At 38.2% G+C, this 26,939-nt stretch overlaps 2 long non-coding RNA genes across 3 annotated transcripts in view; one reads left to right on the top strand and one right to left on the bottom strand.

Moving 5' to 3' along the window:
* Positions 1-26,939, bottom strand: part of LOC140600267 (uncharacterized) — an 87,742-nt gene that overhangs the window by 6,994 nt on the left and 53,809 nt on the right. The window contains exon 2 of the long non-coding RNA XR_012003487.1: positions 19,998-20,067. This is a non-coding gene — a long non-coding RNA (uncharacterized lncRNA). The remainder of the gene's footprint in view (positions 1-19,997; positions 20,068-26,939) is intronic.
* LOC140600261 (uncharacterized) overlaps positions 3,462-26,939 on the top strand; it is a 38,952-nt gene continuing 15,474 nt past the window's right edge. The window contains exons 1-3 of one of the 2 annotated variants that reach the window (XR_012003477.1): positions 3,466-3,619; positions 11,134-11,289; positions 16,574-16,671. This is a non-coding gene — a long non-coding RNA (uncharacterized lncRNA). Of the gene's footprint in view, positions 3,620-11,133; positions 11,290-16,573; positions 16,672-26,939 lie in introns of both variants that reach the window. The other variant, XR_012003476.1, reaches the window with a different exon arrangement.

Below are 26,939 nucleotides of genomic sequence, written 5' to 3'. Positions count from 1 at the left end.
TGATCCTGGGCAAAGCACTGCAATGAGAGCTCAGGAGACGAGCTTTTACCATCTCGGGCTTCAATTATTCCAGTTGTGCAGCAAAACCAGTGCACTCCTGAACAAACAGAGCAGACACGGGGACATGAAAATAAACCCTTGTCCATGTGCCAGGAGACAACTTATAGGAAACCCAGAGACGCCTCCTTGGAATCACAGCAGATGAGGACTAAGGGGAAACTAAAATATGAATATCCGTCATCAATTCAGATCTTAAAGACCTAGAATAATTTTCATTCATCCACCCACCCACCCAACTAGTATTTAAGGCAGCCTACTATGTGCCAAATACAACATTAGGTGCTAGAGATATAGGGCCAAACTAAGACAAGAGCCCTCAAAGAGTTCACGGCTCACAAGAGAAAAATGCCATGAATTCACTTTATATAGCACAGTGTAGTGGGTAGACCTTAGGTCAGTGTGATGGAAGAGGGGGCAGATGGAAAAGCAGAGGCTGGAGGCGGGAGGGTGGAGCTAGACACATTAAGAAAGTTGCAAAAAGTTAACGACTATTAAACTTTCATTTTGAACACCTCTGAGCAAACCATGCACATTTCTCCAGCGATCACAGGACACACCACTCCCTATTGTCTTACGTGGGGCCAGATTAACACGTTCATGTTATCTTAGCCTCCGGCACCACTGGCATTTGTGTGAAAGAATCCTGAGCCAAGTCATGGCCAAAGCACATATTACCAATGCCCATAGGTCTTTTGCAAGGTGCGAGGGTGTTTCTGGATGTCATAGTAGCTTGCAGGTGCTACTATAAGTTGTGACCCAGGACCAAGAATGCCCCCCCACACACATACCATCCTGCAAGGCCTGGAAAAGGGGCTCATGAAGAAGACTTGTTGATCCCTGAGTGCCTGGAGCACCTCATTTAAGAAACTCTGGGCCAGATTGTGTCATGAGCCACATTTGCACTTTAACCTTAATGTTGTCTGATTTATAACACTGGCTCCATTTGAATTATTAACCTTTTAAAATTACTAACCAGAGAGCACACACAAAGAATTCCACAGAGAATCTTTATTTGTAATAGATGCTGAGAAAGAGACATGTTTTGCTATAGTTAAAAGAAGAACAATACTTTTTTCCCTGAAATAGTAGCAGTATCTGGTGTCATAATAGTCTTCACAAAAACAAAATGTCCCTTCCCACTGAGGTTTCATGATTTCATATCAGCGCCCCATTAGAGAAACCAGAAGGACTACTACCCCCAAACCACCTTTAAAGGGGATAGCTTTCACGTGTGATATTCCTGGCACTGCCCTCCTTTTGATGGCAGTAAGTGCTGTGGAAGGGATGAGGGGCTACTTATTGCACACATTAGGAACAAGAACAATGTAATGGAAACATTTCTGGTTGGCCATGCAGGGCACAGACCAATGTGGGAATGGTTCAGAGCCACTCATGTCAGCACTTGCTATTCTGTGGTCCCGGTGTAAAAATTCAAGGAAAAGAAGTAATTGTAATGCTCTTGGCATTATAGATTCAGAGTGTGCAGAAAAGGAGGAATTACGTGTCTGCTGGGATTCAAAGGCACATTACTGGTGTCTTCTAGACTTCCTGACTGCACAGAGAGAGACGAGGGAAGGTCTGCCCCAAGGATGTTCCTGACAAATGACTGCCCAGGATCATACTCAGGGGTGAAAGGCATGAAGATGGACAGTAACTCTGTGGTCAAGCCATTATTTCAGTTTTTCAGCAGGTCCCATTGTTGGGCAAATGAGACAGAGACCGGTCTTCATGTATCTATAATCATTAAAGAGCAGTGAGGGGACAGTCTTCAGTTGCAAGTGTGGAAGGCTCCTATTTCTTAACAAAAGCATAAAACCACTACTGCCATTTAGCATTCCACTCCCCTTTCTGCCAACGAACGTCCTTGAACACCGAGCCCACTTTTGATGCACCCGCTCACTTATCCCCACTCTCATCAGTCTGGCTTCTGCTTTTGGGAGACCCCTCACACACATTCACTAGGAGGTCAACCCCCCCACAGCCTATTCCATTCTCACTGTCTGGTGGCCTTTCCTCAAATTCATTCATTCACTCATGCAGTATTTATCAAGAAGCCCCTAGATCCCAGCATTATCCTAGATCTGGTGAAAACAGCAGGAATGAGAGAATGAGGTCCTAGTTCTCATGCAACTCAGAGTCTAATGGGGCAGAGGGGAAGACAGGTAAGAAGTGAGAAAAAAAAAAAAAAAGAACAGGATCATTTCAACTACCAAATAAGCATGCTTCACACAGCTGTTCTGAGGATTAAATGAATGAGGAAACACTTTCAGTAAATGCATATGACAATGGAGTGGGCATTAACTAAGGGCTCAGAATTGGCAGCTAGTTCACACTTCTATTACTATTCTCATCATACTTACCCTGGGTGGTAAAGAAAAGCCTACCTGAAGAAGTGGCATTTGAGCTGAAACCTAAATGATGATTAGAGACCAGGTGAGGAAAGATGGGGAGGAAGATCATTCCAGGCTGAAGAAAAAAAAAAAAAAAAGCCACGGTGGGAAAGAACATGAGAGGGTCCTGGGAACAGAAGAAAGGGCGGTATGGTGGGGCAGTGTGGGTGATGGAGAGGGGGCAAGAAATGAAGGTGAAGTGCTGAGCAGGACCAATCAAGTGGGGCCTTATGAGAATATAGAAGGTCTCCCTGTTCTGAAAGTAACTTAAAAAATTTGCCTGTCCACAGGACTTGTAGCAACCTGTCGTCTCTACAAAGGCAACCCAAGCCAGAGCAATTACCTGCATCTGCGTAGAGCTTTGCATCTCACTGACACTAATAAAATACTAGACAGGTGGTCAACAAACTTTGAAGTGGTCCCTATAGATTAAGGAACAGAAGACAAGTGCCTTAACTTCTCTACATTTTTTTGGCAATCTACAAAATAAAATGGATATAATTAGATGGTCTTTCCGGTCCTTTCCAGCCTGTGATTCTATATTTCTATTCCTGCATTTCCACTAGGTCTGAAAACAGATCTAGGCCAGTAGAGCTATTGCATACTTTCTGTAAAGCTAGATCTTTACTTATCCTATCAAGTGATCTGCTAATTAGAAAATAGTAATTTTCTTGAGCAATATTACTATGTAAAAAAGTAAAAACAACAACCCAAATCTGCCTCTTCTAAGACTGATTTTGTAAGAAAATCTTATCTTCTGGTAAATACAAGATCGGACCAGGAGGCTTTTCACTCCTTCCTGCGTGCAATTAACAGCAAACACCTTGTCATAAACATTTTTGAAAGGTCAGAGATGGCAACAGTTTTGCTAAAGAGATAAACAGTCAAATAAAACAGTGCCCTGGTAATTCCCAGGCTTCAAAAAACAGCATATGTCCGATCAATAATGAGACACACAAAAAGGATTGTGGGATAAAAGGGCGGGTCCAATTTGAGGTATTAAAAGCTTGCCTAAGTCATTTTTTTCCCAACACATCTTGTGTTGCAGCAGATACTAGAGCCATGAGTGGGCAATATTAGAAAAATAAGATTCTGGCTATGAAACAAAAGACTGTTTTAGGTTGGAGAAGTAAATAATAGTAAGAATAAGGACTTTTGCAAAAGCCAAGGTAAGAACATATTCCCTCTGTAATCAACTATTGAGCTCAAATTTCAGATGTTATTTTGGATTTATTATTATTGCCTTTTACCTTTGTCCTAGCACAAACTACAGGAGCTCAAAGGATGCTAGTTTATTCCTAGATGTGTATATTTATACTTTAAATGTGCCTTAGAAGTAGTATGTTTTCTGTATATGTTCCTATCTAGTACTGTTGTCTTAAAAGTAAATTTAACTTTTTGTGCATCGAAGAGATAGGTTTACCTTCCAAACTGTTCATTGTAAATTTTAGTATCTTAAATAAGGCATTTCTAGTCCTTATGGCAGATTTTATATTCCTGGCAAAGGTATTTTATCACTTAAACTGCATTACACATTGATTATCTATTATCTGTTCATATTAAGAAGGCTCTATCATCAATTAATGTTTACTAAACAATCAATAAAATCTGAGTGAAACCAGAATAAACTCTAACAAATACATGTGATGAAACTCAGAGAAAATTGAGACCATGTCCACTTAGAAGGGCAACTTTTGTGAGATCTCATTTCTTCCTAAAAGATCTAATTTATCTTTTTTAATGCCATCAAAGTTAATAATGGATGACATGTCTTATAGCTTCAGTGATGCAGCAACTTGTTGATAACACAGAGAATTTAGAAACCAATTCATCAATTCATGATTTTTTTTAATTGGACCATGGATGGTTAATTCTAAGTCATTAGACTCTCCAGTAGTAAACCTCTAGAAAGAGGGTGTTAATACAGAAGGTCTCCTCAATGAATAAGAGTTCCTATTCTGTCTCAATAACAGGTGGCACTTTACACTTTGAGCATTTTGGGGGTAGGGTGAAGATACGTAGAATGGGAGAAAGTGAAGTAAAAAAAAAATTATATACATAAATTATATATATTTATGTATATATAATTACAGGCTTATGTATAATCATATACATATAATTGCATATATGTGAGGTGTTTATATATTTATATTTGTTCTTATGTAGATTTATATTTAAATATAGATTCTATAGATTTATATTTAAATATATATTCTTATGTATTTATTTACATTCAAGTATATTTGCATTTATATGTATTTTGTTATAGGTATATTTACTTCACAAATACCTCTCTCCCAGACACTCACAATGAGTCTATTATATTCTGGGCAAATAAGAAGGAATGCAGCTTTTTCTTATTTCCTTATTCAGAGGGGAGGTGGGGTGGTTGAAGGATTTCCCCACATCTCAGTTTTGCACTTACTGGTAAGTCTGCTACTCATGTATTTGCATATTGATATTCCATTACCCATTAAATGTCCATGTTGGAAGGGACCTTAGTGATTATCTGGACCCCCTTAGATCCTTCCCAGTTAGGGAACCGGAGGCTCAGGAACATTAAGAGACCTGTCCAGGGTCACACAGCCAGTTAGAGGTAGTTCCAGCCTCCCAGCTCCCACCCCCAGCAATCATCGCACCATGCTTCTCTGTTCTCCCCTGCTCAAGAGCACATCTTCTGACACTCACAATGGAGAAATTAATGAGTCTGCAAGTTAAAGATTCGCTTTAAACAAATTGGTTCATTACTATTTAATTGAGGAGGCTTCAGAGCAATAAAAGCCTTGCTTACCAAAACTAGATAAGCAGCTCATGAAACATTGAGCTCGAGAAACTCAAAAACTGTCACAAGTCAATAAGTGCTGCCTTTCTGTTTGATAAATGCCACCCAGTAGCTTCAGAAGTATCAGAAACTAATGGTGTCCCGGCACTCCATAGGCATACATTAATGGGATCAGGAACATAAAATATAAACAATAATGTACATATTGATTGTTCCGGACATTTGAAGCCCAGCTAACATTTGAAAGGTCAGTCGTTGTACTTGCATCACATTACAGATAAGTCATTTGCTTAAAGCTGGAAACTTGGCTCTCCATGTAAATTTATCTCGTGACCTGTAAGCTTAATCATGCCATGCCTCTGTTGGCTTCCTTAGGCTGTCTGGCATAAAAAATATACCAGAAGTGCTTAACCCCATAAAGCATATTCAAATAAATGACAATATACACATTGCCAGGAAGGATACTGTGGGGGAGAAATCTATTTTCTAGGCTGAATAAATGCCATGACACGGGATTTTTACTCTGACAGAACATATTCAAAGGTTTCTATAAGGCACTTACTACATAAGCTTACAAATGAATCTGTGTGTGATCAAGGTGTTTCAAAAATACACCAGTTTTGAAAGTACAATGCCAAAGTTACTTTTACTTTCAACAAAAAACTAAATTTGGTTTAAATTGTTCACACTAGAGCATAGGCATTTTTTCCTACAATGAAAGATTTCTTTTCAGAGCTCCTCCAAAGCAATCTAACAATGTGAAGATTGTCTGGCTGCCTGTGTAACAGGATGTCTCCTTACTGGAGCTTTCACCCCTGAAGGCACCTGTCCCCCCACCGAAATCAGTCAGGCTTCCATGTAGCAGTCTTTCTGCTGCTCCCACCTCTGAAAGGATAATGGATGCAGATGCTCCTTCCCCCAAATGCTAAGTCTCTTTCTGGAGTCAGAATCCCACTGCTGACTTTTTTTTTTTTTTTTTGGGGGGGGGGGGGAGTTCAATTTGCCAACATATAGCATAACACTCAGTGCTCATCCCACCCAGCGCCCCCCTCAGTGCCTGTCACCCAGTCACCCCCACCCCCTGCCCACCTCACCTTCCACTACCCCTTGTTCGTTTCCCAGAGTTAGGAGTCTCTCATGTCCTGTCTCCCTCTCTGATTTTTCCCACTGATTTTCTCTCCTTTCCCCTTTAATCCCTTTCACTATTTTTTATATTCCCTGAATGAATGAGACCATATAATGTTTGTCCTTCTCCAATTGACTTACTTCACCCAGCATTATACCCTCCAGTTCCATCCACATCGAAGCAAATGGTGGGTATTCATCGTTCCTAATGGCTGAGTAATATTCCGTTGTATCCAGAGACCACATCTTCTTTATCCACTCATCTTTCGATGGACACCAAGGCTCCTTCCACAGTTTGGCTATCGTGGATGTTGCTGCTATAAACATCGGGGTGCAAGTGTCCTGCCATTTCACTGCATCTGTATCTTTGGGGTAAATCCCCAGCAGTGCAATTGCTGGGTCGTAGGGCAGGTATATTTTTAACTCTTGGAGGAACCTCCACACAGTTTTCCAGAGTGGCTGCACCAGTTCACATTCCCACCAACAGTGCAAGAGGGTTCCCTTTTCTCCACATCCTCTCCAACATTTGTGGTTTCCTGCCTTGTTAATTTGCCCCATTCTCACTGGTGTGAGGTGGTATCTCATTGTGGTTTTGATTTGTATTTCCCTGATGGCAAGTGATGCAGAGCATTTTCTCATGTGCATGTTGATCATGACTATGTCTTCCTCTCTGAGATTTCTCTTCATGTCTTTTGCCCATTTCATGATTGGATTGTTTGTTTCTTTGCTGTTGAGTTTAATAAGTTCTTTATAGATCTTGGAAACTAGCCCTTTATCTGATATGTCATTTGCAAATATCTGCTCCCATTCTGTAGGTTGTCTTTTAGTTTTGTTGACTGTATCCTTTGGCTGTGCAGAAGCTTCTTATCTTGAGGAAGTCCCAAATATTCATTTTTGCTTTTGTTTCCCTTGCCTTCATAGATGTATCTTGCAAGAAGTTCCTATGGCCAAGTTCAAAAAGGGTGTTGCCTGTGTTCTCCTCTAGGATCTTGATGGAATCTTGTTTCACATTTAGATCTTTCATCCATTTTGAGTGTATCTTTGTGTCTGGTGTAAGAGAATGGTCTAGTTTCATTCTTCTGCATGTGGATGTCCAGTTTTCCCAGCACCACTTATTGAAGAGACTGTCTTTTTTCCAGTGGATAGTCTTTCCTGTTTTGTCGAATATTAGTTGACCATAGAGTTGAGGGCCCATTTCTGGATTCTCTATTCTGTTCCATTGATCTATGTGTCTGTTTTTGCGCCAGTACCACACGGTCTTGATGACCACAGCTTTGTAGTACAACCTGAAATCTGGCATTGTGATGCCCCCAGCTATGGTTTTCTTTTTTAATATTCCCCTGGCTATTCGGGGTCTTCTCTGATTCCACACAAATCTTAAGATGATTTGTTCCAACTCTCTGAAGAAAGTCCATGGTATTTTGATAGGGATTGCATTGAATGTGTACATTGCCCTGGGTAGCATTGACATTTTCACAATATTAATTCTTCCAATCCATGAGCATGGAATATTTTTCCATCTCTTTGTGTCTTCCTCAATTTCTTTCAGAAGTGTTCTGTAGTTTTTAGGGTATAGATCCTTTACCTCTTTGGTTAGGTTTATTCCTAGGTATCTTATGCTTTTGGGTGCAATTGTAAATGGGATTGACTCCTTAATTTCTCTTTCTTCAGTCTCGTTAGTGTATAGAAATGCCACTGATTTCTGGGCATTGATTTTGTATCCTGCCACACTGCCGAATTGCTGTATGAATTCTAGACATCTTGTGGGGGGAGTCTTTTGGGTTTTCTATGTACCGTATCATGTCATCTGCGAAGAGGGAGAGTTTGACTTCTTCTTTGCCAATTTGAACTTTGAGAGGTTGAAAGACAAGACTTGCAGTTTATGCCCTCTTTATGAGAATGGGCAAGAGTTGGAAGTATTCCACATCTCCTTCGAGAAGGCATCAGATTACCCTAAGTTTGAAGAGTTTCTCCACTTGTTGTCAAGGTAGGAACGAAGCTTTTAGCCCTGATTCCCAGCCCCCCACCCCCAAAGGTTGGTGAGGGGGAGCGGACACAGGGCAATGTCCCCTGGAAGAGGCCTTGCAAAAAACACTTGCTAGAATCTCCTCTGGCAGAAGCGATTCCTGTATCTGTGGAAGAGTGAAAATACATATGCCTCTAGGCTGACAGTTTTAATCTTAAGTATTTCAACTGTTTCCTGTGAGGAAGGCAACCAGATTTTCTTTTGCATTCTATGAATCTTTTACATTGACTTCTGCAAGATTCTACAACAGCTAAAACCAGCCATTTTGAAAATCAGATTTCCTTATTCATGAATGAAACTAGTTTCAAGAACATTTTTTAAATTTGTATTACATTCTTTAGCTATTGATAACCATTGTAAAATCACATATTTATAATTTACATTAGAATATCACCATTCTAATAATAATTTTAAATCCCCAAAGGAGAACAACAGTAATTTTTTTAGTAGCCAGATGACCTGATTTGAATGTAAAAGGCCTCATTTCATAGTTTCCTAACAAAATCATTACCTATAGAAGAGACTTTTCTATTTTAAAATGTATATAAAACCTCAAGTGGACCAAAGGAATTAACATCAGTTTAATCAAAATCCAATGATTATATTTGGGCAAAAGAGAAGAACATTTCAATTCAAAGAGAGTTTTTGCTTCTTGCTTAAATCTACTCTGATTGTAGTTCCTACATGTAAATTGTATTCTATTAAGCAAAGTAAATAAGCTCACATTACTGTTTCCTGCTATTTAGATTTGTAAAGACTCCAACAGCCTTCATAGCTCAAACCACTTTTATCACAATGAAACTGAATTGAGACAATCATATTAATATTTTGAGCAAAGAAAATTTAGGAGCCTGATAGTGATTATGTTTTTTGATAAAGAAATTGTATTCTGAAATACAGATTGTAACTTCATTTTGTCCTAGAGCCAGTAGGATGAGGGACCTTCATACAAAGGAAAGGCATCATTTTTAAGCTGTAAACACTCTCTTTTAATTCCAAAATGTATCTTTTACTGAGTTAACTTTTAATTGTATAAAACCTGCTGCCTAAGAATCCCTTTAGAAGATGTCCTCTGTATTTTCTGTGCTTTAAATTTTAAACTGAGACTCTAAAGATCAATGAACAAGAAGAAAAACCTTTCATTTGAGACAAAAGAATCCTACTTCCCTACCACTTACAATAAGATAAATACAAAAAATGGTCAAAGTCATGTCCCCATTATATCAAAAACTGTTCACACATCCTAAGATGCAGACTTACAGTGATGTTCAAGGACAGAGCCAACTGAACTATCAGATTGAAGTAACTGTGCAGGCCTCCCAAGGAGGTCTTCAGGGCAAAACTTCAAAATAAAAGGACGCTTATCATATCCTCCCCCTTAATGTTTCCTCCAAAGTGATGTGAATCTTTCAGGACTCAAGTCAGATTTACAGGTGGACTACTTTCCCTGTGCTCCGACTTTGGAATCTCTTCTTCCTTCTTGAAAACTACCAGCCGACTCTCTGGGTAGCAAGTCCACCAGGCCAGGGACTGGGTACCTCCAGGTCCTGCCCTTGGCGTCTCACATTTAGAAAACTAGAACTCGGCTATCAATATCACCTGAGTTTCAAAGAAACGTTCCCTGCCACAGTACCTAAACTCAAAGGATTTCCTTTTGACAAGAGGCGTGTGGTGATGTGAAAAGGGAAATGAGAGTCCCTACTGGGACTGTGAACATCCTCGCATTTGTAAGGCCAACTGCCACACTCTCGGCTTTTCTTATTCCCTGACAAGGCTCGTCTGGCCCTCTCCTGGGAGGCTTTTGACAGCAATTGCAAACAACAGAAGCCAGCAGGAATGTGTAAGAACAGGTGCTGGAGCCTCCCAGGGCAGCCTGCTTGCAGAGAAAGGGCGTCCTCAGAGCAGCGTTGGGACATCCCACTTCCGAGATGCCCTCTTGCCCTCAGCCATTGCAAGATCTTGCTTCTTTTCATGCAGCAGATGTTTGGAACGAGTTGGAACAATGCATATGGCTCCTAAGTTGCTGCTGGCAAATTTTCTCGGTCAGCTTTTAAGGGGACTTTGGTGGGATTGCCAACAATATAAAACGAGGATGGAAAAATTCATTCTTGGGTTTGTGTTCAGATAAGAGAAATAATAATAAAAGGCTAGGACCTTTCCATATTATTCCAGGTTACTGCTTTCCACTTCCTACCACATCTCAGGAAAAGGGACATTCCTAGGTTCAGGGGATCTCCAGCATTCAAGAGGAAACAGATCAGAGAACACTTCCTCCACAAACAGGTCAGGAATATTCACATACTGCACACTCCAGCATGTTAGACCCCACTCTGGGAGCATCTGGCCAACTACTATTAACTCTTACTCTTTTCCACTTATTAAAATTGCTCTGTGGACAGAGTGCTCTGCACAGTGGGCATAGTCACCTGTGTCAGTGAACAACCACTCGGAGTGGCTATTTTGGCCAGCTTCTTAAAGTATGGTACATGGACTAGCAGAAGCAGCATGAGACATTGTCTGGGAGCTTGTAAGAAATGTAAAGCCTCAGGAGCTCCTGGGTAGCTCAGTCAGTTAATTATCGGACTCTGGATACTAATTCAGGTCTTGATTTCGGGGTCTGAGTTCAAGTCTCTCTTTGAGCTCCACACTGAGGGTGGAGCTTTCTCAAAAAAAAAAAAAAATTAAATTTTGCCCTACACCAGACCTTTTGAAACTGCATTTAACCAGAACCCCAAATGATTCTTCCACAGATCCAAGTCTGAGAAGCACTATACTACAGCTTCTTAGAGCAAGTCAGTGCTCGGGATTCAGAGAGCAAGATCTGCCCTATACCAATGCAGTGATTTACACTTCTCCAAGAGTACTCCAGAGCATGATGCAAGCCTCAAACTTCCCAGGATATACAGGCAAGAATCAATGAGTCTATGTTACAGTTGAGAAGACTGAAGTCAAACAGTAGATGACTGGTGGTAGCAGAACTCAGTATTCCCAGATCTTAGATTTTTGCCCTTTTGGCTGCTTCAGCTAGTCCTAAGGAATGGCTCTTTCACATCTGGACCATGAATTTTTTTTTTTTCCTATTTGAATCATTGGTATAATGGAAAGAAGACTTCAAGTACGATTTCTATCATTATTCAGCCTCATGACTTTGAACAAATCACTTCTTTAGAAAATAGGTTGAAAGCCAAATAAAATGAAAAACATTTATAAAATAAAGTTATTATATTAAAATTAGAATAGAGTAGGACCATGAGTTAGTAATAAGTAGCAAATACTATAAAAATATCAAGTTCTAATTTAATTTACAATTTAATTTCTGAAAACGTATCCTAAGAAAATAATCCCAATGAAGAAAATGTTCCATGTACTAAAATGATCATTACAGCATTATTTATAATAGGAAAAAACTGAAAGCCACCAAAATACTCTCTTTTCAGGATATGGCTAATTAAAATATGGAACGTTTGCTCATTTTACATGATATTCACCAAGACTTGGCAGCAACATGAAAAATTCTGTTACAATATCAAGAGGAAAAGCAGGTTATAAAACTGGTACAAAAAAAATACAAAAAAAATAAAAAATAAAATAAAACTGGTACATTATAATTCCAGCCATGTCAAGACAGGCACACGTCTAGAAAACCATGGAAAACATTTGTGAAACCTATCCTGTTTTATCAGGATAAACAAGATATAGGTGACTCTTTTCTAAACTTTCAGTAGTTATTCAATTACTTTTATTATTTCTTTAAAATAAAACAAGTATTATAAAGAGAAAAACGAATGTAGTAATGATGAGACCTAATGCAGTCATTACAAATTATCCTTAAATCTGGCCCTGAACTCCACAGATAACAAGAGTGAACAATGACCGAGCACTCCATCTGTGCTCATTGCTGTGTTGAAAGCCTTGTCAGCATAGTTCGTTAAGTCCTCTGAGAACAGTAATATTCTCATCCCCACTTTATAGATGAGGAAACCAGAACACAGTGCTCAGCCTCTTTGAAACTCCACCGTGCACACAATATATATATCTTGCAGTTTTCTTATGAGAATTAAAATACTGTCTTGTTAACCTATGTGGTTCTATAAAAAGACCACAGAGAGAAAATACTGGGTGGGAACTTTGTTTTCCTGTCAAGATGGAGACAGAAGCAGCTCCCCAACTGTGGGGACCCTTACATACCATCACCATACTAGACTGTCTCATACAAGGGTATGCATTGAGGTGGCATCCTCAAACACTCCTGAACAATATCATTTTCAGAGCGCAAACACTAAACAACAGAAATCTGTGTTACACTTTAAGGTGGGATAGCGAAAGGTGCCAGCAATATCGGTCCTAAAAATTAGGAGACATGGGTTCTGAGCTTGGTTGTGTCACTTCTCAGGCCTCAGCTGCCCCATCCGCGCAGTGGGAACACGTAGTTGGTACTGCTCGCCCCACAAGCAAGTCAGCCCCTCCCAGCCAAGGCCCCACTCTCCCCCAGACTTTTCCCACATTGCTGCCAAAATGGTCATGTCAAAACCCAATCTAGTCAGGTTATCACACTTGTCCTTCAAACCATTTGCCCCTAGGACAAAGCCACATCATCCCTAGCACAGTCCACTCAACTCTGTGGGGTCTGGCCTCCTTGTCACTCTCCATTTCACAGTCCAAGCTGCCCTCACACCAGCTTTCTTGCAGGTCCTCACACACTGGCTGGCACACCCTTTGCCTGGGGATCTCTCTCTCTCCTTCTGCCCTTCCCAGGAGGCCTCAGCTCCTTCACCACTTCCTCAGGGAGCCCTGCAGACCTGTCTGATAGGAAAAGCTCACCCTATGGACCCACTCACCCCTTCAGGTCTCTTTCCCTCATGCTACTTAGTGGAGTGGTAATTTTATAATATTTGCGTGAGTCTGTAGTTAATGTTTCTGTATGCCCTGTCATTGCCACACTATCTGCTATAATGTAGTGTCTCCGAATGCTTTTAGTATTCCCAATTCTTAGCACATGGCAAGTCTTTGATAAATCTTTGTTGAATGAATATTATTCTGACTCCCCAGGATTGCTGTAGAACAGTGCAACTAGCACATGCTCAAATAAACCCAGTAGACTTGAAATGACTACAGAAATAATAAACATGACATTTAGATTCCACTCTCCCACCAAAAAAAAAAAAAAAGAGAGAGAGAGAAGCTGTTATACTACATCAACTAAGAAAGTAAGAGTCCATGCAAAAAAAGTACTTCATAAACTCGAAATTACAGTGTAAACATAAGGACTTGCCTCCACCCTTTTTAGAAACAACTGCAGTACGAATATATACATAAAATATAAAACACGGGATGTAATGGTCACTGACAGTCTGGAAAGCAAATTATTAAATTAAATTCTCTGGAAGGATCTAAACACAGTTAAATCACATTGAAATAGCTTTTAAACCAAGGTTTGGATAAACTATAGAGTAGGCTTGTCTGTATCTCAACTTCCTCATCTCTATAAATGTAGAATTTCACTCAACGATCCTGAGCATCCTTTGAACGCTCAGATTCTGATACTATGACAATTGACATTAACAGCGAGACTCGTTGGGATCCCTGGGTGGCTCAGTGGTTTAACACCTGCCTTCGGCCAAGGGCGTGATCCTGTAGTCTCAGGATTGAGTCCCACATCGGGCTCCCTGCATGGAGCCTACCTCTCTCTCTCTGTGTGTCTCTCATGAATAAATGAATAAAATCTTAAAAAAAAAAAAAAAAAAAACAGTGAGACTTGAGAAACCTACACATGCATAATGCCAAGCAAAGGTGACTCTATGGACCCTTGAACTAGTCTTCCTTAGGTGAAACCCTGAGGAAGCCCCAATTTGCCTCTCCTGCCTTCACCCCTTCTCCATCTGGAGGGCCTCCCCTCCTGCTCTCCTCCGCTTCTTTTTGCTCTCAGAATAACTGTCATCAAGATTAATTTAAATCCACGTGCTCTCTCTCCCTGGGGGCATTTGCCTTTGAATTTTCTCTTGGTGTGGTAAAAGTTGTTTCCTGCCCCCCAGGAGAAAGGATTTCAGGCATTAATGCCCTGGTGGAAGAGGTATGTACGGAGCAGGGACCCTGTCTGCCTGCAAAGTCAGCTTCCTTCTCAGCCTTCAAAGGACATCAGCCCCTCCAAGGAGGAAGGGCAGGTGAGGGAAGCTCAGGGAAGGGGCCAAGTCCCCACTCAATTCAGACTTTGTCCAAATGCATTTGCACATGGATTCACAAAAGCATATACGGCTGAAGTGTCTCGCAAAACTGACACACAAAAATTCAATCTGGTAATAATTAGAAATTATTTGTTATCTAGTTTCGACATTGCAAAGTATTCTTGGTCACTTTAAGAAAATCACCTTTTGGGTTTGTAGTTTATTAAAAATATCTTACATAAAAAAATATCTTACATAAAGCATTTTAAGCATATATATGTAAGAGCTCTCAAATCTCTGTACAACATACATATGGCACATTGAGTAAAATATAAAATGCAAAAAGTACATATTTGTGTAATTGTAATCAACTAAATGCTTATCTTTACAATGTCTTCTTGACAATGTAATTATCTATTAGACAATGAATATACTTACTGTAAAATAGTAAATCTAGTGCATATAGTAGACATACTATCTTAAATTTTTTTTAGGATTTAGGAAAATTGGAAGAGTGATTAGGTAAAACAAGTCAGAATGAAGCACAAAATTTAACTGAAAATTTAAATTTGGAATAATTCTGCAAAAAAAGAAAAGACCTCACTTCAACTTTTAAACTCAAAACTTCTATTTTATGATTCTGTGTTTATGAAAATTTCTGAACTGTTTATGCTAGAAATGGTGTTCTACATTTAAAGATTTCAAATAGACACCTAAAATTATTCATTAAATATACAAAGTTTTTAATGCAAAATAAATTTGTACCTCAAAAATTATGTAGCATTTTGGTAGCACCTAATCAAAAGCAATGCCGTTTCTAACTCCTTTATTATCAATTGATACATCATCTTCTATACAAGTGTAGCATGACTTAATTGATTTTATTATGATTAGGCTTGTTAACTTCTTAGAATTGATTATGATATGGAGGGGGTGGATTTTATTTATGCACTCTGAGATTTATGAAGCAAGAGGTTAGCCCATTAAAACCTCTATTTGGGGGGAGCAGCAGATTTGTTTTTGTACAGGTTTAAACTACATTAAGAAAAAAACCCCACGAATCCTTAGAATTGAGAGCTTTCCAAGCCATCCATGATTTTAGCCACAGAGTTGGCAAAAAACATAAATAGGTACAATTTCCTAATTTTGTAGTATTAGCTGTTGGGAGTGCAGTTACAGTTTCTCACATCCCCCCCCCCCCCCACTTTCTTCGGAAGAGAACTATTAAGGAAGGACATAGCATACCTAATACAGTTCACCCAAATTTGGTAGGCTGCAGGGTGAATTTCTTACCCCAACATTAGCGTTAGGACGCACACAAGTTTAACTGTAGGTAGCAGACTTTTCATTCAGCGCTCTTTTCAGCATCTTAGAGTAAAGGCGTGGATAAGGAGGGGAAAATAAAGCTTTGACAGATGGTACTCAGCGCTTGACTCCTGCTGAGCTCAGCAGGACCTGTGGTTTCCAAGGTTAGGGCTGTCAAAATGGCTCTGTCTATCAAGTGAATAACAAAGTGTAGACTGCCTGTCCGTTTCCTATACAAAACTTAGATTTCATGTGCCATGATTGTCCGTCTTTCTGCTGATTTAATAACTTCCAAGGAGAAGAACTGAGGGTTCCGATAAAGCGTCACTATTTGGGAAACTACCTGGAAAAGGGATTCTCAAGGGCTGAAAGAGGTAGGCTGAGATCTGATCTCTTTCACTTCAGTTTCTAAGGCTTCTTGACTTGAAAAGGATTGGAAAGCCACCAAAGGTTCGCTTTTGGTTAAAAGCTAAATGTGAACCTTTCAAAATGCACTTAATGATGTCTCTCTCTCTCTCTCTCTCTCTCTCTCTCTCAAAATGTTTCTATTACAAATCCTTGCAGTGGTGGGTACTTATTCAACTAGAAATATTGAGAATGAAAAGGAAAATGTTTCTATTATGAAATACAGTGATGTGTTTAGATGTGTTTGTCAAGGTCCATTTCTCACCTTTCACAGCTCTTAATATTAAAACCACCACCTTTTTCCCCCTCCTATGTCTAGAGCCTTCAGATGGTCCGAATAAGTAGTGGATGCTGAAAGAATGAATCATGTCATCAAACTGGCCTTTTGTCTTAACGCTGTTACAGATGTTTTTCTTGGTAAGTCTTATGTTTTTCTTCTTCCTGTGTATTTTGTGATTTCCAGATTGTTACTGACCTCTTTGGATTCCAATAAAGGGCCAGTTAGTAGATTCATAAACCTAGGCTTTTTATTAAGATGCTGCTGAAATTAGGATTGTGATAGTGTGCCTGAACAAGCTAATAATTTCATGCCAGTGTTCAACTTATAACATTTAAATTAAAACTTCCCATTGTTATTCCATAAAAACAAAGTAGAATTAAAATGTGGCATTTCAAAAGTGACATAGTTGGGCACATGTTGGTGATATCCTGTTACACTATTTTCGTTACTCTTTTTGATGAGCTGTAAAAGTACCTATCTTGTCCCTTTTTTGAGCTGGCTTGAGCAGACTCATCCATTTGTGTGGTGACTGTTCCTTACTAGCATGTCTGAAAGAAGACCGTCTTGCTATAATATAGTTGAAGAATTTTCCTCTACAAATATTTAGTTTATGTAAGTCCCATGATCACGATGGGAATGTTATTTGGAAGGATGGCTATTATTATTTCCAGTGTATTCAGTTACTTCAAACATTTTTTTTTAAGTTTTAGCTTTTAAAAAAAACAAAAAACAAAAAACTCCAACCCAGAAGTCTATCTGAGACACTGTATAATAGATATGCAGTATATGTTACTGAACTGGAACTAAAAGGGTATTAAAATTGAATACAAGGAATTCATGAATTGAAATAAAAGGGATACAACTTTTATATCAGATTATGACAAGAAATTACCAAATGCTAATTTAGCATAAACTCATTTCTGATTGCACTTGCTTCTTATCCTGGAACTATATGATGCTTTTAATCATCTTTGTAGACAATAATGATAATTAAACTGGAATTTTGAAAAGAAATCCTAGCCCCAGATGAAATTTTCTTCTTTTTTTCTCTCTCTACCTCTTTGCTTGCTTTGTTCAGTAAGGTAATTTAAGCCTATACCACCCCCTGAAGATGTTTTTTTGTTAATGGTAAACTTGATCAATCAAATTTGCTCTTCATGTGTCTGTATTTTTTGAAAAGTCTCTGGAGTTTCTTCATATGTCTGTGGAAGAAAGTGTGCTTCTGTAATTTCATCTGGTCCATGAAATAGAAGGCCCTAGAAATTAAGTCCATCCTTGCAAGAAGTCAGCAATCCTAGAGGAAAGAAACAGAACTAAAACAGATATGACCTGTTATCACACACTTAACTCCCAAAATATTCTCCGTTCTGACCCACTGCACTGACCAGGAACGCTGGGACTGAGAAGTCAGAATGTCCAGGTTGACTAATATGCTCTAATTGCACACTTGTTTTTATTTTTAGAAGTTTTAAATGATGGTAAAATACACAAACCTAAAATTCACCTTTTGAACCATTTTTAAATACACAGTTCAGTAGTGTTAAGTACATTCCCATTGTTGTGATAAATCTCCAGAACTCTTTTCATCTTGCAGAACTGAAACTCTTGTACTCAAACAACTCCCCATTATGCCCTCTTCCCCAGCCTCTGCCAATCACCATTCTATCTCTGAATTTGACTACTCTCGCTACTTAATGTAAGTGGAATCATACAGTATCTGCCTTTTTGTGACTAGCTTATTTCACTTAACATAGTATCCTCAGGTTTCATCCATGTTGTAGCACATGTCAAAACTTCTTTTTTAAGGGTGAATAGTATTCCAGTATATGTATATATTACAATGGATCTATTCATCCTTGCAGGGACACTCGGGTTGCTTCCACCTTTACTATTGTAAATAATGTTGCTATGAACATGGGGGTGCAATCTTCAGTTGTTTTCGAAAGTGATTACTGCATGCTACAGAGTAAACGAAGACCACAGTACACATTGGATAAAGAATGGCAGAAAAAATATAGTAATAAAAATAGCTAATATTTAAGGGCTTACTATATACTGTCACAGTGCCATGCCTATCACTGGTATTAATTCTATGAGCAATGCACTATTATTAGCCTCATTCCATAGAAGGGAAAACTGAAGCACAGAGAGGTTAGTTAACTAATCCAAAGTCACTCAGCTAGCAATCCATTGGGATGCAAATCTTGGAAATGGTAGGGGGAGAGTAGGTGTACTGGGAGGAGGGAAGAAATCACAGAAGTCCTATTTATGGAACCACAGCCAAATAGTAAAGAACTCCCTGACCACTGCAGAGGGTGTAGTTTGGCCAAAAAAGTGCTCAGATGTGAACCAGAAAAACCATTTATGTCACCACCTCATTGCAGGACCCTCAGCAAGCAGCTACCCTCTCTGGGCTCCTTGCTGGGGAAGGGGAGGTTGAATTGGGTGTATGAATTTCCGACAATCCCTAATTACACATGAGATTTACCATGTAGTGCTTCGTGACTTAGAGCATTACCTGGGAGATGAGGATGTAATTTAAAATGTTTAAATGTATGCTTCAGTCTTCAATATCAATAGTAGTTTGCTGATTCTTACTCCACTATGCTCAAATCACTATTTATACCTCTTGAATAAAACTAAGATGACAATGACACAATACCAACAGGAGTGTGTGAGGGGAAATGAGGTCTCTCATTCAGGTGTGCCTGCCCCAACAAAAGCAAAGCAGAGAATTATGAACAGTGCTCATTGCATATATATTTATGTGATTAGGGTCATATAAGCCCCCAAACCCTGCTACTGGAGGGAATGAGAGGGGTAAATCTGAAATGAATCAATATTTTCCTCCACAGTCAAACTTTATCACTGTGAAACAAATACTGTACTTAATTGCCCTCATCATCGTAAATAATTTACTAGCTCTTTTAGTTCTATGGTTATGAGTTTAGGTTGTAGATCTTTTTGTGTTCATTTTCAGAGCATAACCCTAACTCTTGCTTGTTGTGACTAAACTGGACCCAAGGACACAAAGATATTTTTAAATACTTTTTTTAAAAAAGCCTTTTAGACATTCTAAGGTCCTGGAGGAGAGCATTTGAATGCCACGCATGTAATTTATAAATAGGTGCATGTTTGAAAACACATGAAGAACATTTCCAAGAAAAGGCTTTGCAAATTAGGCTCAAGAAGAGATTTGAGTTGCAGTATTGTTTGGATTCTTTGCAAATCAAGCTACAAATGCTTATTTGACCAAAGTCCAGGTATTTCAAATAGAGTTAACACAAATGATCGATGAGGGCTGCATTTTTTTCAGGGATATCTGTTCAATACTAACTTAAAAGTGTGTTTTCATTCAGCATTTACAGGATTTATGACTCTATTTTAAACCAAATAATTACGATGGAAACACCTTTCATATTCCCATTATGAATTTGCTTTTCGATAGAGTAACTATATTTACCTTCAGCAAAGCTACAGAATTCTGCGGTACATGGTGCATCTTCCATCTGTGGTTTCAGGAGACGTGAATTCTAGAAACCAGACAGAAGAGGGAGCTATCCATCAGGAAATTAACTGATCCTTTCAAAAATATGTCAAATAAATATAGAAGGAAATTCTAACATGACCAAGTCTTACCTTATTTGGTCTTGTATTTTATAGCAACACTACAAGTTTTCTGGTGCATTAAAAACAAGAAAGAAAACTTCCAGTAAGGGCAAAAACATTGAGCTAAATTAATGAATAGGCAAAGCATACAAACCATTTGAAGTCCAGCTAAAAATACACTCAGATTTTATGGTTGGATTTCCCACTTTATAGCAAAGTGTATAACCACAACACACCCCAAAGGCCAAAATGATATACTGCTGCCATACACAACACTAGTATTGACTTCCTATAGGACCTGATAATAAAAGGGAACTCTGACTTTAAAATTGGTAACATCTGGAAATAATGGCAAAATAGAAAAACTGTTGGGCTGCATCTGTCTTGAAAATGCTATGTAATAAGATTTACTTAATATATTTGAAAGAGAAAAAAAATGTTTTGTTCCCCAATTTGTTGCAACATCTGAAAGTTCATGAGGTTATGACCCCTCTTTAAGAAAGCATCTCCCACCACCTGCAAATACCCCAGGAAAAGCAGTTGGAAACAATAAAACACGTGCTAGTTAACGGTTACCAGGGAAACGGTTCTGGTTCACCAATCTGAGCGCCTGCGCTTCCCAGTGGCTTTGTCCGAGGGAGACATGCGCCAGCTGTTAGTGAATAACCATTGTTATAGGTCATCAGGAAATCACAGTCAGCAGGCAACCCAGCCCCACTGGAAGTTTATTTCTCATATTTGTTCATCACCAGGGCAATCCTCCACCTTTAAAACATCCCCTTAGGCTGGGTTAACTAAATAATACCCAGCAGCAGCAGGACCGTTTAAAGGGGGCAAATTGTAAAAAGGTCTTTGCGCAGCAGGTAGATTTCTAACTTCCATTCCAACTGCATCACCTTCCTGCCCGCTTCACTTTCCAGTGGCAATTACAGGCCAGATACCTGAAGTCATTCTCCCTTTGGATGCTGTCCCTCCTTGCTCTGGTAGGACACTCCGGCACACATGCAGCCCTCTCCTAGAGCTTTCAGAGATCATTGGCTTATTCCATGCTAGAGAGAGCCCTATGAATGGTAATTGAAGGACTCTACAAGGCAGTTTGGTGCTGCCATCAGATGAGGGTCTGAGAGGACAAAACAAGGGGACCCTACCTCACCAACACACACTCCAAACAGAACAGCCTCCACTTTTACCAATTTTATGTATTTTTAAAAGATTTGTAAATTCATAGATTTTTCTCTGAAACAAGATCATATTGCCTTTTTAAAGTTTAAAAGCCAGTGAGTTCCAAACCCAGATATCAGACTCAACTTGAAAAATAGATTTCTAGACTTCCATACTCCCATTTGGCATGGACAGAGCTCAGAGTCACTGCTCCATTCTAACAATAAAAGCTGAATAAACTGAAATATCAACAACTCTTCTTAGATTCATCAGAGAAGTGAATTCATAGCACAAACCAATGCCTCCACAATAGGAGAGACAGGTGAATGCAGAAAATAACAATTTACTAGAGCAGAAACCTCTATGGGAACCAGTACCAAGGTAGGAAAACCTGAAATGCTATCGAGGAATTGCCAAAGGCTCAATGTGGACAAGCCTGAGAGTTAAAAACTCCGGTAGGACTCAGTCATAGAGGGCCCCCCAAACTTTTGTGAGGCTTACATCCAGTTGTTCCACCAGGTCCTTATGGCTTATGTTGGACAAAAACCTCCTTGTGCTTCCAGTAGGGGTAGGGGAAAAGGAACGATTTGAAAATATGCCAGAGCATCCAGTCTTTCTTAATAAGGCCTCCCCTCAGGTGAAACTATTTTACCAGAACCTGACCCCTATTGGGGTTTTATCAGACCTGGGAGAAGCCCAATTCTAGCTCTTTCTAGCCATCCTGTTCCACCTAAGGTAGGGGAATAGGGGTACTGAGAAGCACTGTTGAAGTTCAGAGTCCAGGGGTGCAAGCTCACCAAAAAACTGAAACCTAATCATAGGACTGTAGAACGCTTCTACTTACCTAGCACCTTTCCACCATATTATTAAAGGCCTATTTACCAGTACATTACCTTTACTTTTTACCCAGTACATTCCTACCTTTCAACAAAAAATGACAAAGCATACTAGAAGGCAAAACACAATTTGATGACACTAAACAAACTTAAGAACCAGAGTCAGAAATAGCAAGAATATTGGAATTATCAGATCAGGAATTTTTTTTTAAACAATGGAAAGGAATTTACTGGAAAAAGTAGACAACATGCAAGAATACATGGCTATTGAAAGCAGAGAGATGGAAGTTTTAATAAAGAATCTAGAAGACATGGTAGACTTCAAAATACACTAACAGAAATGAAGAATGCCTTTGATAAATGAGTTGGTAGAGTGGACATAATAGAGAAAAGAATCTCTGAGTTTGAGGATAGGACAATGAAAACCTTCAAAATGGAAAAGCAAAGAGAAAAACAACTAAAAAAAGCACAAACTTCCAGTTATAAGTAAGTCAGGGGAATAAAAGGTATATCATCAGGAATATAGTCAATAATATTTTAATAACGCTGTACAGTGACAGATGATAACCACACTTACCATGGCAAGCATTGCATAATGTATAGAATTGTCAAATCACTATGATGTACACTTGAAACTAGTATAACATTGTACATCAACTACAACAATAAAAATTTTTTTAAGAAGAACAGAATATCCAAGAACTATGGGATAATTGCAGAAAGTTTAACATATGTGTAATGAAAATACCAACTATAGAAGAAAGGTGGGAACAAAGGCACTATTTGAGAGAATAATGATGGAGAATGTCCCCAAATTTACATCAGACATCAAACTACAGATCCACAAACTCAGAGAATACCAAGCAGGATAAATGCCAAAACAAAATAAAGCAAAAACAAACAAAAACCACCTGTACCTGGGCATATAATTTAAAATTCAGAAAATCAATGATAAAAAAAATCTCAAAAAAAACTCAGAAGAAAAAAATCACCATATCTATAAAAGGGAAGGACAAAAACTACATTAGTTTTATCCTCAGAAACCTTGTAAGCAAGAAAAGAGTGGAATGAAATTTGTTTAAAGTGCTAAAAAGAACAAAACCCAACCTAGAATCTAATAATTTGTGAAATTATCTTTCAAAAGATGAAAAGAAATGAGTTTATCAAACAAACAAAAATTGAGGAAATTTGTTGCCAGAAAATCTGCCCTACAAAAGAGATTAAAATTCTTCAGAGAGAAAGAAATTGATATAAGCTAGAAACCTGGATCTAAATAAAGAAAAGAAGAACATTAGAAAATGAGTAAGTGAAGGTAAGATAAAAACTTTTGTTTTTCCTGTTCTCAATTGACTTAACAGGTAACAGTTCTTCAAAATAATAATAGCAACAACATATTAAATTATGTATGTTTACATGTGATTTATCTATACCTTTATAAATATATATGCTTATGTACAAATAAACTGAATTACAATGATACAGGGAATAGTATGGAGGAATATGGAATATATTGTTATTATGAAGTACACTACTTGAGAAATGGTATATTGTTACTTGAAAGGGACTTGGATTAGTGGTATTTTGCAAATTTTAGGGAAACAATGAAGAAAAGTTTTTAAAAAATATAATTTATATGCTAAGAAAGGAGAGAAAATGGAATCATATTAAATGCTCCATTAAAACAATGAAAGGCTTAAGTGTGGAAGACAAAAATAGGGGCAAAGAACAAGGACAACAAATAAAAGTCAGTAGGAAATACGGTAAACATTACTCCAACTACCTGAATAATCACTTAAAATGTTAATGGTCTAAATACACAAAAGACAGACAGAGTATACCAAAAAATAAAAACCAACTGTATATTGTCTACATGAAAGCCAGTTTAAATATAAAGACACATGTAGATTAAAAGTAAAGGCATGGAGAAAAATATACCATGCTAACACTGATAGAAAGAAAGTGGGAGTAGCTATATTAATTTCAGACATAGCAGTCTTCAGAGCAAGTAAAGCTATTATAAAGAAAGAGGGATATTATATAAGGAAAAGGTATTAATTTTCCAGAAGATGCAACAATCCTTTAAGGTGTATGCACTCAAGAAGAGCATTAAAATATATGATGCAAAAAGCAACTGAACTACAAGGAGAAATAGATGAATCCACTATTCTAGTTGGAGACATTAACACCCTTCTATCAGAAATGGACAGATCCAGCAGCCAGAAAATCAGTTAGGACATAGTTGAACTCAACAGCACCATCAGTCAACTGGAAATAATTGACATCTATAGACTACTTCATCCAACAACCGCAAATTACACATTCTTCTCAAGCACATGGAACATTCACCAATATAGACCATGTTGTGGGCTATAAAACACAGCTTAACAATTTAAAAATAATAGAGATGTGCTTTTAGACCACAATGGAATTAAAGTAGAAATCAGTTAACAGAAAGATAACTGGAAAATCACAAAATATATGGGAATTAATCAACCCACTTCTTAAACCCTAAAACATGGGCCAAAAAAATAAAAACTCAAGAGAAAATTTTAAATATTTTGAGCCAAATTAAAATGAAAACACAACTTACCAGAGTTTGTAGAATGCAGTGAAAGCAGCACGTAGAGGGAAATTTATAGCGCTGAATACATCTATTAGAAAAGAAGGGAGGGGCAGCCCGGGTGGCTCAGCGGTTTAGCGCCACCTTCAGTCCAGGGCGTGATCCTGGAACCCCGAGATCGAGTCTCAAGTCGGGCTCCCTGCATGGAGCTTGCTTCATCCTCTGCCTGTGTCTCTGCCTCTCTCTTTCTCTCTATGTCTCTCATAAATAAAATCTTTTTTTAAAAAAAAGAAGGGAGCTCTAAAACCAATCATCTAAACTTCCACCATAGGATACTAAAGAAAAATAAATCCAAAGTGATCAGAAGAAAAACAATAATAATTACAGCAGATATCAAAGAAATTGAAAACAGGAAATCAATAGAGAAAAATCAGCAAAAACAAAAGCTGGTTCTTTGAAAAGATCAATACGATCAGTAAGTCCCTAGATAGGCCAATGACAAAAAAAAGAAAATGCAAATTACTAATACAGAAATGAAAGAGGGGATATCAATGCAAATTCTGTGAACATTAAAAGGATAAAGGGGCATTATGAACAATTCTATGCCGATAAATTTAATAACCTAGATAAAATGGACAAATTCCTTAGAAGGTGCAATTTTCCAAAACTCAGAAAAGATTAAATAGACAATCTGAGTAACCGCTGTTGATTTAAGAAATGGAATTGATAATAATCTTCCAAACAGAAAGCACCAGGCCTAGATAATTTCTATTGTAAATTCTACAAAACATTTAAGGAAGAAATTATGCTAATTTTTACAATCTTTTCCAGAAAAATAGAATACTTTCTAATTCATTCCATGAGGCCAGTATTACCCTAATGCCGAAATCAAAGACTTAAAAGAAAATTAAAAATAGACTAATATCTCTCATGAACATAGGTGCAAAAATCCTCATGAAAATATTAGCAAATCAAATGAACAATGTGCAAAAATAATTATACACCATAATCAAGTGGGACTTATCCCAGGAATGCAAGGCTGGTTCAACATTAAAAATCAGGGTGCCTAGGTGGTTCAGTTGGTTAAGCATCTGCCTTCAGCTCAGGTCATGATTCTAGGGTCCTGGGATCAAGCCCTGTGTTAGGCTCCCTGCTCAGCGGGGAGCCTGCTTCTCCCTCTTCCTCTGCCTGCAGCTCTCCCTGCTTGTGCACTCTCTCTCTCTCTTTGTTAAATTAATAAATAAAATATTTTTTAAAAAACAACATTCAAAAAAATCAATAAATGTTTTCTGTTCAACATTCAAAAAATCAATAAATGTCATCCTTCCTGTCAGCAGACTAAAGAAAAAAAATCACACAATCATACTAATTGGTGCAGAAAAGCATTTGGTAGAATCTAACACCTGTTCATGATAAAACTCTCAGCAAACTAGGAATAGAGGCACTTCCTTAACTTTATTTTTTAAATCTATAAAAAAATTTATAGCAGGGACGCCTGGGTGGCTCAGCGGTTGAGCGTCTGCCTTTGGCTCAGGTCCGGATCCCAGGATCCAGGATGAGTCCCACATCAGGCTCCCTGCAAGAAGCCTGCTTCTCCCTTTGCCTGTGTCTCTGCCTCTGTGTGTGTGTGTGTGTGTGTGTGTGTGTGTGTGTGTCATGAATAAATAAATAAAATCTTTAAAAAAATTTACAGCAAATATCATACTTAATGGAGAACAACTTGAAGGTGTCCTGCTAAGATCAGAAACACAGCAAGGATATCCCTCTTACCACTCTTTTCAACATTGTATTAGAAGTCCTAACTAATGCAATAAGACGAAAGGAAAAACAAAAAGAAAGAAAAGAAAGAAAAGAAAGAAAGAAAGAAAGAAAGAAAGAAAGAAAGAAAGAAAGAAAAGTATACATAGTGGGAAGGAAGAAATAAAACTGTCTTTGTTTGCATATGACATGATTATCAATATAGAAAACCCAAAAGAATTGACAAAATAACTCCCAAGAGCTAATAAGTAATTAAAGCAAGGTTGAAGGATATAAGGTTAATAAGCTAAAGTCAATTGCTTTCCTATATGCCAGCAACAAATAAGTAGAATTTGAAATTAAAAACACATTGCCATTTATATGAGTTCCTCAAAAAAAAGTGAAATATTTAGATATAAATCCAGGCAAAAGATGTACAAGATCTGTGTGAGGAAAATTACAAAGCTCTGGTGAAATATTTAAAGAAAGATCTAAGTAAATG

This window comes from Canis lupus, chromosome 11 (genome assembly GCF_048164855.1).
Source record: "Canis lupus baileyi chromosome 11, mCanLup2.hap1, whole genome shotgun sequence".
In the NCBI taxonomy this organism is placed as follows: Eukaryota; Metazoa; Chordata; class Mammalia; order Carnivora; family Canidae; genus Canis; species Canis lupus.
The sequence above is the reverse complement of the archived record's forward strand: the minus strand, read 5'-3'. Positions and strand labels throughout refer to the sequence as shown.